General features: G+C 46.5%; 1 protein-coding gene across 1 annotated transcript in view; it reads right to left on the reverse strand.

Annotated features, from left to right (window-relative positions):
- The window catches only part of LOC110508393 (zinc finger protein 512B), a 103155-nt gene extending 89171 nt beyond the window's left edge, over nucleotides 1-13984 (reverse strand). Inside the window, exon 1 of the mRNA XM_090225676.1 lies at nucleotides 13108-13984. The gene's annotated coding sequence lies outside the window, so the exon portion shown is untranslated. The remainder of the gene's footprint in view (nucleotides 1-13107) is intronic.
- Between the last annotated feature and the right edge of the window lie 1743 nt (nucleotides 13985-15727).

The following is a 15727-nucleotide window of genomic DNA, read 5'->3' on the forward strand; positions in this document are numbered from 1 at the left end:
CCTGTATATAGCCTCCAAATTGACTCTGTACCGGTACCCCCTGTATATAGCCTCCAAATTGACTCTGTACCGGTATCCCCTGTATATAACCTCCAAATCGACTCTGTATGGTACCTGTATATTGCCTCCACATTGACTCTGTACCGATACACCCTGTATGTAGCCTTCACACTGACTTGGTACCGGTACCCCCTGTATATAGCCTCCACATTGACTCTGTACCAGTACCCACTGTATATAGCCTCCACACTGACTCTGTACCGGTACCCCCTGTATATAGCCTCCACATTGACTCTGTACCGGTACCCCTGTATATAGCCTCCATATTGACTCTGTACCATAACACCCTGTATATAGCCTCCACACTGACTCTGTACCGTAACACCCTGTATATAGCCTGCACAATGACTCTGTACCGGTACCCCGTGAATATAGCCTCCACATTGACTCTGTACCGTAACACCCTATTTATAACCTCCACATTGACTCTGTACCGGTACCCCCTGTATATATCCTCCACATTGACTCTGTACCGTTACCCCCTGTATATAGCCTCCACATTGACTCTGTACCGGTACCCACAGTATGTAGCCTACACATTGACTCTGCACCAGCGCCCCCCTGTATATAGCCTCCACATTGACTCTGTACCGGTACCCCCCTGTATATAGCCTCCACATTGATTCTGTACCGGTACCCCCTGTATATAGCCTCCACACTGACTTGGTACTGGTACCCCCTGTATATAGCCTTCACACTGACTTGGTACTGGTACCCCCTGTAAATAGCCTCCACACTGACTCTGTACCGGTACCCCCTGTATATAGCCTCCACATTGACTCTGTACCGGTACCCCCTGTATGTAGACTCCACATTGACTCTGTACCGGTACCCCCTGTATATAGCCTCCAAATTGACTCTGTACCGGTACCCCCTGTATATAGCCTCCAAATTGACTCTGTACCGGTATCCCCTGTATATAACCTCCACATCGACTCTGTATGGTACCTGTATATAGCCTCCACATTGACTCTGTACCGATACACCCTGTATGTAGCCTCCACACTGACTTGGTACCGGTACCCCCTGTATATAGCCTCCACATTGACTCTGTACCAGTACCCACTGTATATAGCCTCCACACTGACTCTGTACCGGTACCCCCTGTATATAGCCTCCACATTGACTCTGTACCGGTACCCCTGTATATAGCCTCCATATTGACTCTGTACCATAACACCCTGTATATAGCCTCCACACTGACTCTGTACCGTAACACCCTGTATATAGCCTGCACAATGACTCTGTACCGGTACCCCGTGAATATAGCCTCCACATTGACTCTGTACCGTAACACCCTATTTATAACCTCCACATTGACTCTGTACCGGTACCCCCTGTATATATCCTCCACATTGACTCTGTACCGTTACCCCCTGTATATAGCCTCCACATTGACTCTGTACCGGTACCCACAGTATGTAGCCTCCACATTGACTCTGTACCGGTACCACCTGTATATAGTTTCCACATTGACTCTGTACCGGTACCCCTGTATATAGCCTCCACACTGACTCTGTACCGGTACCCCCTGTATATAGCCTCCACATTGACTCTGAATGCTACCTGTATATAGCCTCCACATTGACTCTGTACCGATACCCCCATGTATATAGCCTCCACATTGACTCTGTATGGTACCTGTATATAGCCTCCACATTGACTCGGTACCGGTACCCCTGTATATAGCCTCCACATTGACTCGGTACCGGTACCCCCTGTATATAGCCTCCACATTGAATATGTACCGTAACACCCTGTATATAGCCTCCACACTGACTCTGTACCGGTACCCCCTGTATATAACCTCCACATTGACTCTGTACCGGTACCCCCTGTATATTGCCTCCACACTGACTCTGTACCGGTACCCCCTGTATATAGCCTCTACATTGACTCTGAATGCTACCTGTATACAGCCTCCACATTGACTCTGTACCGATACCCCCTGTATATAACCTCCACATTGACTCTATATGGTACCTGTATATAGCCTCCACATTGACTCTGTATGGTACCTGTATATAGCCTCCACATTGACTCTGTACCGGTACCCCGTGAATATAGCCTCCACATTGACTCTAACACCCTGTATATAGCCTCCACATTGACTCTGTACCGGTACCCCCTGTATATATCCTCCACATTGACTCTGTACCGGTACCCTCTGTATATATCCTCCACATTGACTCTGTACCGGTACCCCCTGTATGTATCCTCCACATTGACTCTGTACTGGTACCCCCTGTATATAGCCTCCAAACTGACTTGGTACCGGTACCCCCTGTATACAGCCTCCACACTGACTTGGTACCGGTACCCCCTGTATATAACCTCCACACTGACTCTGTACCGGTACCACCTGTATGTAGCCTCCACATTGACTCTGTACCGGTAACCCCTGTCTATATCCTCCACATTGACTCTGTACCGGTACCCCCTGTATATAGCCTCCACACTGACTCCGTACCGGTACCCCCTGTATATAGCCTCCACATTGACTCTGTACCATAACACCCTGTATATAACCTCCACATTGACTCTGTACCGGTACCACCTGTATATAGTTTCCACATTGACTCTGTACAGGTATCCCCTGTATATAGCCTCCACATTGACTCTGTATGCTACCTGTATACAGCCTCCACATTGACTCTGTACCGGTACCCCCTGTATATAACCTCCACATTGACTCTGTATGGTACCTGTATATAGCCTCCACATTGACTCTGTACCCAACAACCTGTATATAGCCTCCAAATTGACTCTGTACCGTAACACCCTGTATATAGCCTCCACGTTGACTCTGTATAGTGGCACCCTGTATATAGCCTCCACACTGACTTGGTAAGGGTCCCCCTGTATATAGCCTCCACACTGGCTTGGTACTGGTAACGCCTGTATATAGCCTCCACATTGACTCTGTACCGGTACCCCCTGTATATAGCCTCCACATTGACTCAGTACCCAACACCCTGTATATAGCCTCCACATTGACTCTGTACCGTAACACCCTGTATATAGCCTCCACACTGACTCTGTACCGGTACCCCCTGTATATAGCCTCCACATTGACTCTGTACCCAAAACCCTGTATATAGCCTCCATATTGAATATGTACCGTAACACCCTGTATATAGCCTCCACATTGACTCTGTACCGTAACACCCTGTATATAACCTCCACATTGACTCTGTACCGGTACCCCCTGTATATATCCTCCACATTGACTCTGTACCGGTACCCCCTGTATGAATCCTCCACATTGACTCTGTACTGCACCCCCTGTATGTAGCCTCCACATTGACTCTGTACCGGTACCCCCTGTATATAGCCTCCACACTGACTTGGTACCGGTACCCCCTGTATACAGCCTCCACACTGACTTGGTACCGGTACCCCCTGTATATAACCTCCACACTGACTCTGTACCGGTACCACCTGTATGTAGCCTCCACATTGACTCTGTACCGGTACCCCCTGTATATATCCTCCACATTGACTCTGTACCGTTACCCCCTGTAAATAGCCTCCACATTGACTCTGTACCGGTACCCCCTGTATGTAGCCTCCACATTGACTCTGTACCAGCACCCCCCTGTATATAGCCTCCACATTGACTCTGTATGCTACCTGTATACAGCCTCCACATTGACTCTGTATGCTACCTGTATACAGCCTCCACATTGACTCTGTACCGATACCCCCTGTATATAACCTCCACATTGACTCTGTATGGTACCTGTATATACCCTCCACATTGACTCTGTACCCAACAACCTGTATATAGCCTCCAAATTGACTCTGTACCGTAACACACTGTATATAGCCTCCACACTGACTTGGTACTGGTACCCCCTGTATATAGCCTCCACACTGACTTGGTACTGGTACCGCCTGTATATAGCCTCCACATTGACTCTGTACCGGTACCCCCTGTATATAGCCTCCACATTGACTCTGTACCCAACACCCTGTATATAGCCTCCACATTGACTCTGTACCGGTACCCCCTGTATATAGCCTCAACATCGACTCTGTACCCAAAACCCTGTATATAGCCTCCACATTGAGTCTGTACCGTAACACCCTGTATATATCCTCCACATTGACTCTGTACCGGTACCCCTGTATATAGCCTCCACATTGACTCTGTACCGGTACCCCTGTATATAGCCTCCATATTGACTCTGTACCATAACACCCTGTATATAGCCTCCACACTGACTCTGTACCGTAACACCCTGTATATAGCCAGCACAATGATTCTGTACCGGTACCCCGTGAATATAGCCTCCACATTGACTCTGTACCGTAACACCCTATTTATAACCTCCACATTGACTCTGTACCGGTACCCCCTGTATATATCCTCCACATTGACTCTGTACCGTTACCCCCTGTATATAGCCTCCACATTGACTCTGTACCGGTACCCACAGTATGTAGCCTACACATTGACTCTGCACCAGCGCCCCCCTGTATATAGCCTCCACATTGACTCTGTACCGGTACCCCCCTGTATATAGCCTCCACATTGATTCTGTACCGGTACCCCCTGTATATAGCCTCCACACTGACTTGGTACTGGTACCCCCTGTATATAGCCTTCACACTGACTTGGTACTGGTACCCCCTGTAAATAGCCTCCACACTGACTCTGTACCGGTACCCCCTGTATATAGCCTCCACATTGACTCTGTACCGGTACCCCCTGTATGTAGACTCCACATTGACTCTGTACCAGCACCCCCCTGTATATAGCCTCCACATTGACTCTGTATGCTACCTGTATACAGCCTCCACATTGACTCTGTATGCTACCTGTATACAGCCTCCACATTGACTCTGTACCGATACCCCCTGTATATAACCTCCACATTGACTCTGTATGGTACCTGTATATACCCTCCACATTGACTCTGTACCCAACAACCTGTATATAGCCTCCAAATTGACTCTGTACCGTAACACACTGTATATAGCCTCCACACTGACTTGGTACTGGTACCCCCTGTATATAGCCTCCAAATTGACTCTGTACCGGTACCCCCTGTATATAGCCTCCAAATTGACTCTGTACCGGTATCCCCTGTATATAACCTCCACATCGACTCTGTATGGTACCTGTATATAGCCTCCACATTGACTCTGTACCGATACACCCTGTATGTAGCCTCCACACTGACTTGGTACCGGTGCCCCCTGTATATAGCCTCCACACTGACTCTGTACCGGTACCCCCTGTATATAGCCTCCACATTGACTCTGTACCGGTACCCCTGTATATAGCCTCCATATTGACTCTGTACCATAACACCCTGTATATAGCCTCCACACTGACTCTGTATCGTAACACCCTGTATATAGCCTGCACAATGACTCTGTACCGGTACCCCGTGAATATAGCCTCCACATTGACTCTGTACCGTAACACCCTATTTATAACCTCCACATTGACTCTGTACCGGTACCCCCTGTATATATCCTCCACATTGACTCTGTACCGTTACCCCCTGTATATAGCCTCCACATTGACTCTGTACCGGGACCCACAGTATGTAGCCTACACATTGACTCTGCACCAGCGCCCCCCTGTATATAGCCAGCACAATGACTCTGTACCGGTACCCCGTGAATATAGCCTCCACATTGACTCTGTACCGTAACACCCTATTTATAACCTCCACATTGACTCTGTACCGGTACCCCCTGTATATATCCTCCACATTGACTCTGTACCGTTACCCCCTGTATATAGCCTCCACATTGACTCTGTACCGGTACCCACAGTATGTAGCCTACACATTGACTCTGCACCAGCGCCCCCCTGTATATAGCCTCCACATTGACTCTGTACCGGTACCCCCCTGTATATAGCCTCCACATTGATTCTGTACCGGTACCCCCTGTATATAGCCTCCACACTGACTTGGTACTGGTACCCCCTGTATATAGCCTTCACACTGACTTGGTACTGGTACCCCCTGTAAATAGCCTCCACACTGACTCTGTACCGGTACCCCCTGTATATAGCCTCCACATTGACTCTGTACCGGTACCCCCTGTATGTAGACTCCACATTGACTCTGTACCAGCACCCCCCTGTATATAGCCTCCACATTGACTCTGTATGCTACCTGTATACAGCCTCCACATTGACTCTGTATGCTACCTGTATACAGCCTCCACATTGACTCTGTACCGATACCCCCTGTATATAACCTCCACATTGACTCTGTATGGTACCTGTATATACCCTCCACATTGACTCTGTACCCAACAACCTGTATATAGCCTCCAAATTGACTCTGTACCGTAACACACTGTATATAGCCTCCACACTGACTTGGTACTGGTACCCCCTGTATATAGCCTCCAAATTGACTCTGTACCGGTATCCCCTGTATATAACCTCCACATCGACTCTGTATGGTACCTGTATATAGCCTCCACATTGACTCTGTACCGATACACCCTGTATGTAGCCTCCACACTGACTTGGTACCGGTACCCCCTGTATATAGCCTCCACACTGACTCTGTACCGGTACCCCCTGTATATAGCCTCCACATTGACTCTGTACCGGTACCCCTGTATATAGCCTCCATATTGACTCTGTACCATAACACCCTGTATATAGCCTCCACACTGACTCTGTATCGTAACACCCTGTATATAGCCTGCACAATGACTCTGTACCGGTACCCCGTGAATATAGCCTCCACATTGACTCTGTACCGTAACACCCTATTTATAACCTCCACATTGACTCTGTACCGGTACCCCCTGTATATATCCTCCACATTGACTCTGTACCGGTACCCCCTGTATATAGCCTCCACACTGACTTGGTACTGGTACCCCCTGTATATAGCCTTCACACTGACTTGGTACTGGTACCCCCTGTAAATAGCCTCCACACTGACTCTGTACCGGTACCCCCTGTATATAGCCTCCACATTGACTCTGTACCGGTACCCCCTGTATGTAGACTCCACATTGACTCTGTACCGGTACCCCCTGTATATAGCCTCCAAATTGACTCTGTACCGGTATCCCCTGTATATAACCTCCACATCGACTCTGTATGGTACCTGTATATAGCCTCCACATTGACTCTGTACCGATACACCCTGTATGTAGCCTCCACACTGACTTGGTACCGGTACCCCCTGTATATAGCCTCCACATTGACTCTGTACCAGTACCCACTGTATATAGCCTCCACACTGACTCTGTACCGGTACCCCCTGTATATAGCCTCCACATTGACTCTGTACCGGTACCCCTGTATATAGCCTCCATATGGACTCTGTACCATAACACCCTGTATATAGCCTCCACATTGACTCTGTACCGTAACACCCTGTATATAGCCTGCACAATGACTCTGTACCGGTACCCCGTGAATATAGCCTCCACATTGACTCTGTACCGTAACACCCTATTTATAACCTCCACATTGACTCTGTACCGGTACCCCCTGTATATATCCTCCACATTGACTCTGTACCGTTACCCCCTGTATATAGCCTCCACATTGACTCTGTACCGGTACCCCCCTGTATATAGCCTCCACATTGATTCTGTACCGGTACCCCCTGTATATAGCCTCCACACTGACTTGGTACTGGTACCCCTGTATATAGCCTTCACACTGACTTGGTACTGGTACCCCCTGTAAATAGCCTCCACACTGACTCTGTACCGGTACCCCCTGTATATAGCCTCCACATTGACTCTGTACCGGTACCCCCTGTATGTAGACTCCACATTGACTCTGTACCGGTACCCCCTGTATATAGCCTCCAAATTGACTCTGTACCGGTACCCCCTGTATATAGCCTCCAAATTGACTCTGTACCGGTATCCCCTGTATATAACCTCCACATCGACTCTGTATGGTACCTGTATATAGCCTCCACATTGACTATGTACCGATACACCCTGTATGTAGCCTCCACACTGACTTGGTACCGGTACCCCCTGTATATAGCCTCCACATTGACTCTGTACCAGTACCCACTGTATATAGCCTCCACACTGACTCTGTACCGGTACCCCCTGTATATAGCCTCCACATTGACTCTGTACCGGTACCCCTGTATATAGCCTCCATATTGACTCTGTACCATAACACCCTGTATATAGCCTCCACACTGACTCTGTACCGTAACACCCTGTATATAGCCTGCACAATGACTCTGTACCGGTACCCCGTGAATATAGCCTCCACATTGACTCTGTACCGTAACACCCTATTTATAACCTTCACATTGACTCTGTACCGGTACCCCCTGTATATATCCTCCACATTGACTCTGTACCGTTACCCCCTGTATATAGCCTCCACATTGACTCTGTACCGGTACCCACAGTATGTAGCCTCCACATTGACTCTGTACCGGTACCACCTGTATATAGCCTCCACACTGACTCTGTACCGGTACCCCCTGTATATAGCCTCCACATTGACTCTGAATGCTACCTGTATATAGCCTCCACATTGACTCTGTACCGATACCCCCATGTATATAGCCTCCACATTGACTCTGTATGGTACCTGTATATAGCCTCCACATTGACTCGGTACCGGTACCCCTGTATATAGCCTCCACATTGACTCGGTACCGGTACCCCCTGTATATAGCCTCCACATTGAATATGTACCGTAACACCCTGTATATAGCCTCCACACTGACTCTGTACCGGTACCCCCTGTATATAACCTCCACATTGACTCTGTACCGGTACCCCCTGTATATTGCCTCCACACTGACTCTGTACCGGTACCCCCTGTATATAGCCTCTACATTGACTCTGAATGCTACCTGTATACAGCCTCCACATTGACTCTGTACCGATACCCCCTGTATATAACCTCCACATTGACTCTGTATGGTACCTGTATATAGCCTCCACATTGACTCTGTATGGTACCTGTATATAGCCTCCACATTGACTCTGTACCGGTACCCCGTGAATATAGCCTCCACATTGACTCTAACACCCTGTATATAGCCTCCACATTGACTCTGTACCGGTACCCCCTGTATATATCCTCCACATTGACTCTGTACCGGTACCCTCTGTATATATCCTCCACATTGACTCTGTACCGGTACCCCCTGTATGTATCCTCCACATTGACTCTGTACTGGTACCCCCTGTATATAGCCTCCAAACTGACTTGGTACCGGTACCCCCTGTATACAGCCTCCACACTGACTTGGTACCGGTACCCCCTGTATATAACCTCCACACTGACTCTGTACCGGTACCACCTGTATGTAGCCTCCACATTGACTCTGTACCGGTAACCCCTGTCTATATCCTCCACATTGACTCTGTACCGGTACCCCCTGTATATAGCCTCCACACTGACTCCGTACCGGTACCCCCTGTATATAGCCTCCACATTGACTCTGTACCATAACACCCTGTATATAACCTCCACATTGACTCTGTACCGGTACCACCTGTATATAGTTTCCACATTGACTCTGTACAGGTATCCCCTGTATATAGCCTCCACATTGACTCTGTATGGTACCTGTATATAGCCTCCACATTGACTCTGTACCCAACAACCTGTATATAGCCTCCAAATTGACTCTGTACCGTAACACCCTGTATATAGCCTCCACGTTGACTCTGTATAGTGGCACCCTGTATATAGCCTCCACACTGACTTGGTAAGGGTCCCCCTGTATATAGCCTCCACACTGGCTTGGTACTGGTAACGCCTGTATATAGCCTCCACATTGACTCTGTACCGGTACCCCCTGTATATAGCCTCCACATTGACTCAGTACCCAACACCCTGTATATAGCCTCCACATTGACTCTGTACCGTAACACCCTGTATATAGCCTCCACACTGACTCTGTACCGGTACCCCCTGTATATAGCCTCCACATTGACTCTGTACCCAAAACCCTGTATATAGCCTCCACATTGACTCTGTACCGTAACACCCTGTATATAGCCTCCACATTGACTCTGTACCGGTACCCCCTGTATATAACCTCCATATTGAATATGTACCGTAACACCCTGTATATAGCCTCCACATTGACTCTGTACCGTAACACCCTGTATATAGCCTCCACATTGACTCTGTACCGGTACCCCCTGTATATAGCCTCCACATTGACTCTGTACCCAAAACCCTGTATATAGCCTCCACATTGACTCTGTACCGTAACACCCTGTATATAACCTCCACATTGACTCTGTACCGGTACCCCCTGTATATATCCTCCACATTGACTCTGTACCGGTACCCCCTGTATGTATCCTCCACATTGACTCTGTACTGGTACCCCCTGTATGTAGCCTCCACATTGACTCTGTACCGGTACCCCCTGTATATAGCCTCCACACTGACTTGGTACCGGTACCCCCTGTATACAGCCTCCACACTGACTTGGTACCGGTACCCCCTGTATATAACCTCCACACTGACTCTGTACCGGTACCACCTGTATGTAGCCTCCACATTGACTCTGTACCGGTACCCCCTGTATATATCCTCCACATTGACTCTGTACCGTTACCCCCTGTAAATAGCCTCCACATTGACTCTGTACCGGTACCCCCTGTATGTAGCCTCCACATTGACTCTGTACCAGCACCCCCCTGTATATAGCCTCCACATTGACTCTGTATGCTACCTGTATACAGCCTCCACATTGACTCTGTATGCTACCTGTATACAGCCTCCACATTGACTCTGTACCGATACCCCCTGTATATAACCTCCACATTGACTCTGTATGGTACCTGTATATACCCTCCACATTGACTCTGTACCCAACAACCTGTATATAGCCTCCAAATTGACTCTGTACCGTAACACACTGTATATAGCCTCCACACTGACTTGGTACTGGTACCCCCTGTATATAGCCTCCACACTGACTTGGTACTGGTACCGCCTGTATATAGCCTCCACATTGACTCTGTACCGGTACCCCCTGTATATAGCCTCCACATTGACTCTGTACCCAACACCCTGTATATAGCCTCCACATTGACTCTGTACCGGTACCCCCTGTATATAGCCTCAACATTGACTCTGTACCCAAAACCCTGTATATAGCCTCCACATTGAGTCTGTACCGTAACACCCTGTATATATCCTCCACATTGACTCTGTACTGGTACCCCCTGTATATATCCTCCACATTGACTCTGTACCGGTACCCCCTGTATATAGCCTTCACATTGACTCTGTACCGGTACCCCCTGTATGTAGCCTCACACACATACACACCACAGGGAAGCCCTGGGCCCTGTGTATTACAAGGCAGTGGACGTACATGGTTCTCCCACATATTTTACTCCTTCACGTCTGTGAGGATACGTGAGCCATGGTGGAAATTCATCTCCATGCAGGGCTGAGAGTTTGATAGGAGTTTGATACACTAGGTCAGACAGACAGAGAGCCAGAGAGACATTATGCACCTTCATAGTCCTACGATATCTGTACCACTTTCTATTGTGTCTTGACTGACTGTCCTGTCAATAACATTGTTGGCACTAAAACAAATTCATTTTGTTTATTAGTTTATTGAGGTACCATAGTTGATTTTTGATTTGCAATAACGTTTTCAATTCAACCAAACTAAAAATATATATTTTATATTCCATATTCACAGTACCGCTGGGCTATATGTCAAATAAATGATCACGATATATATATATATATAGATATATATATATATATATATATATATATATTCATGCGATAACAATAATTATCACGATATTAATCAATTAATGTTTTAATGGTTTGATATCTTCTTCAGAATCAATAATCCCTTAAAAAAAAAGGCATTTATTTTGAAGATCCCCCTCTTTGTCAATATAGTGGAGAGTGAGGCTATTATAAGGCTCTGACATGGGACTAGACCACAGATTTTTAGTAGTAGCAAAATACTTTAAATCTGTCTTGAGATCTTCCTCAACTTTTTCCTACACTCGGAATAGAGTTTAGGCAGTGTGGTGTGAGAGAAATGTTTGCAGCCAGGGAGCACGTACCTGGGAATAAATTAAATTGATAAGCCTCTTGAAACGTTCCTTTTCGACTGTGCTAATTGGTAGCATGTCCTTAGCAATTCATAACAATATTTGTGATGCCTTTGTCTTTTCGATGTTTGCATAAACACTGTCAGTGTTGACTGCTTTGGGCAAACATCACTAGATTGGCTGGTGATTGAGGGGCGTTCATCAATACCGTGGCACAAACTCAAACTTCCCTAGATTGGCTGGTGCTTGAGGGGTGTTCATCAATAATGTGGCACAAACTCAAACATCCTGCATATTCCAAAGAGTGATTTTGCTTCAGATGTTGAAAAAGGTTTGTCGTATTACCAGACTTCGTAGCCACCTGTCTACGGCACAATTTGCACCAACCATTGCTCTGCTCTTTACTGTTATGACCACCAGGGATACTTGTGGTGCACCTTGAACACACACATGTGATCACACACCTGATCAAAGGTGAGAAACCACACACACACACAGGTTCTGAGTTATGTGTATTACTGTTATACAACACTGTTACTGCTACGCTGCAACTATTATACTGCTACTTTAGTAGTATTGCCTACATTTGATACCCTACTTTCCAGTTCATGACCGTTAGAAACTAGGACATGATACATCTGGCTGCAACCAAAGCAGAAACCCAGAAGCCTACTATGGAATCAAATTAAAGCCGGCAAGGGAATTAACAAAAGTAACAGCAGCAAAGTGAAAGAGTTTGGGGAGTTTAACACTTACATGTTTGAAGGCTGCACAGGCACACAGTCAAACTTCTAACACAACCTGCCATATTCACCTCTTGGTCCATGTGACATATCTGGGTGTTAACGGCAGGTCGAGTTGCGTCTGTTTTACTCTAGATGGTTACATTGCGGCAACATTGTTTGCGTATGGAAATGTGCTACATTGGTGCATTTGAACGCTACTGGCCAGTGTTTCCAGTGCTATTGATGAACATCATCGGGACGTTGTCTTCTAGAAGACCACACCTACCTGGAATTGTCGGAGTTACCCAGCACCAGCGGCTGGGTGGCCCGGGTCACCCACGTACGGGTCAGGCCGTGGGGCTGCGCCTTTCCCGGTCTTACATGGCAATCACACCTGCCGTGTTGAGCGTCGGTGCAGGCGGACTGCCAGTCGTCACGGTCGGTCCTTAGCCCCCTCTGTGAATCCGAGGAAAGAGGAGGGGGCGATGAAGAAGAGAGAACGGGAGGAGGAAAATGGAAACTCCAATTTAAATCCTAAAGACTTTCACCCTTTTTCCAGCCTTCACTTGCCCCCCTCTCTCATGCATGAATATGTCAACCACGAGGCACGTATTCAACCTCAACGCGTATGAAATCAGCAGGCAGGAAAGATCGAGACGGCTCCGACTCCTTGAAGATTATATTTTAAATACAAGGTTTTATCTGGGCAGTGAAGCAAAATGGCGACTTTAATACGAAGGAGGAGTATAACAAATCATTGCGCTGGCTGGAGCTAAAGGGAGGCACAAAAATATGTTTAGTGCAGTAATTTTCAATAGCTGCACGAGAGTTAGTTCGAGTAAAAGAAAACGAACCCGAGGAAAAAGGGAACGAAAAGATTCGACCTCGGTCGCGTTCGTTGCCGTCTGCAGTTCCTTTCCTCTGGGTTTTTATACGGGTATTATCTTCTCGGCCGGGTACAGTAATATAGTAAGTAGTGTGTTGGTTTATGCGCGTTTCCACTCTACCTTTGACAGTTGCAACTACAGCCTTCAGGCAACTTACAAACTCTCGCGTTATTATGAATGTTATCGAGCAAGTAATATTCGGGGGTTCTGCCTAATAAACCCGGTACAAACCTGACGGTATGATACCGCTCATCCGAAGTAACGCCGTTCAGTCATGACGAAAAGGGGTTAGGCTAAATTCTTAAAGCCAGGCTTGATTAAGCGTTTTAATCTGGTACCCCTAATATTACTAAACATTCGGCTTTTATCGTTAAGTGCAGTTTCAGGTAGCCAGTTGAACACACGGCAAAAATAACCCCTCGATTTTAATGTGATTTCGGGCTGTTTCGTGGGTATCATCCAGTCAATCCAAACCACTACTAGGGTAGCAATCAAAACTTGCATAGTTATACTGAGACAGAGTTGAATAGGCTTTTCAGCTCTTATCAGATCAATCAATTTGATATAGAATGTGAAATAAATTACGGGATGATATGAAGACTATTATGGTTGAGCATTGCCGAGGTGTCATTTTATTCCAAAAAACCAAATCAATTTCGAAAACCAAGGTCACCTGAAAGTTTCGCTTATTTTCCCCGCTAATAAACGATTATTTATGATGATGATGATGATTATTATCATCTCATTATTGTTATATTTCTGTCAGCAAGTTTATGGATGAGCGGCTAAATGTTCCCCATGTTACTCTGCTAATGATATTTAGGTCTAATGTATGTGGCCTGTAGGTCTACTTCTGTATCCACTGAATCATGGCCACTTACAGTGGATGTGGTATCATAGCCACATGCAGTGGGCTCACACAACCAGAGGAGACTTCAGCTCTCTCTCTCACTGTGTGATTGGTGTCAGGCAGCATGACCTAATATTTCCTATAAATGGGATCATCAGAAACAATGATGTAATCTGTGTACACTGGCTGTTCCCCCAAACCCCCAGAAGAGGGCAGGGTATACTTATTTCAGGGCTGGGCAATATCAGAGCCCAAGCAGGGTCATAGGTGTAAAATGTATGGTACTTTCCACCACTCTTTGAAGTAGTTACTGACAGTGGTGGAAAAAGTACCCAATTGTCATACTTGAGTAAAAGTATAGATAGATACCTTAATAGAAGGTGTGATATCCCTCCTAAATAGCTTGGGCTAATGTTCCTATCGACTCAGTAAGGCCAGCAGTCTAGTCTTTTTTAATATATTTTTATTGGTATGTAACTGTTATGAAAGTTGTACAGTCAATTTGGTTTGTATTTAAACGCCACTTTAAACGTGTTCTTTACTCAAGTAAAAGTGAAAGTCAGCCAGTAAAATACTACTTGAGTGAAAATCTAAAAGTATTTGGTTTTAAATATACTTAAGTATCAAAAGTCAATCATTTAACATTCCTTATATTAAGCAAAGCAGACAGCACCATTTTCTTGTTTTTAAAATGTACGGATAGCCAGGTTCACACTCCAACACTCTGAGATTGTTACAGATAGCCAGGTTCACACTCCAACACTCTGAGATTATTACAGATAGCCAGGTTCACACTCCAACACTCTGAGATTGTTACAGATAGCCAGGTTCACACTCCAACACTCTGAGATTATTACAGATAGCCAGGTTCACACTCCAACACTCTGAGATTGTTACAGATAGCCAGGTTCACACTCCAACACTCTGAGATTATTACAGATAGCCAGGTTCACACTCCAACACTCTGAGATTGTTACAGATAGCCAGGTTCACACTCCAACACTCTGAGATTATTACAGATAGCCAGGTTCACACTCCAACACTGAGATTATTACAGATAGCCAGGTTCACACTCCAACACTCTGAGATTATTACAGATAGCCAGGTTCACACTCCAACACTCTGAGATTATTACAGATAGCCAGGTTCACACTCCAACACTCTGAGAT

This window comes from Oncorhynchus mykiss, chromosome 28 (assembly GCF_057628025.1).
Source record: "Oncorhynchus mykiss isolate SJ-2025 chromosome 28, ASM5762802v1, whole genome shotgun sequence".
In the NCBI taxonomy this organism is placed as follows: Eukaryota; Metazoa; Chordata; class Actinopteri; order Salmoniformes; family Salmonidae; genus Oncorhynchus; species Oncorhynchus mykiss.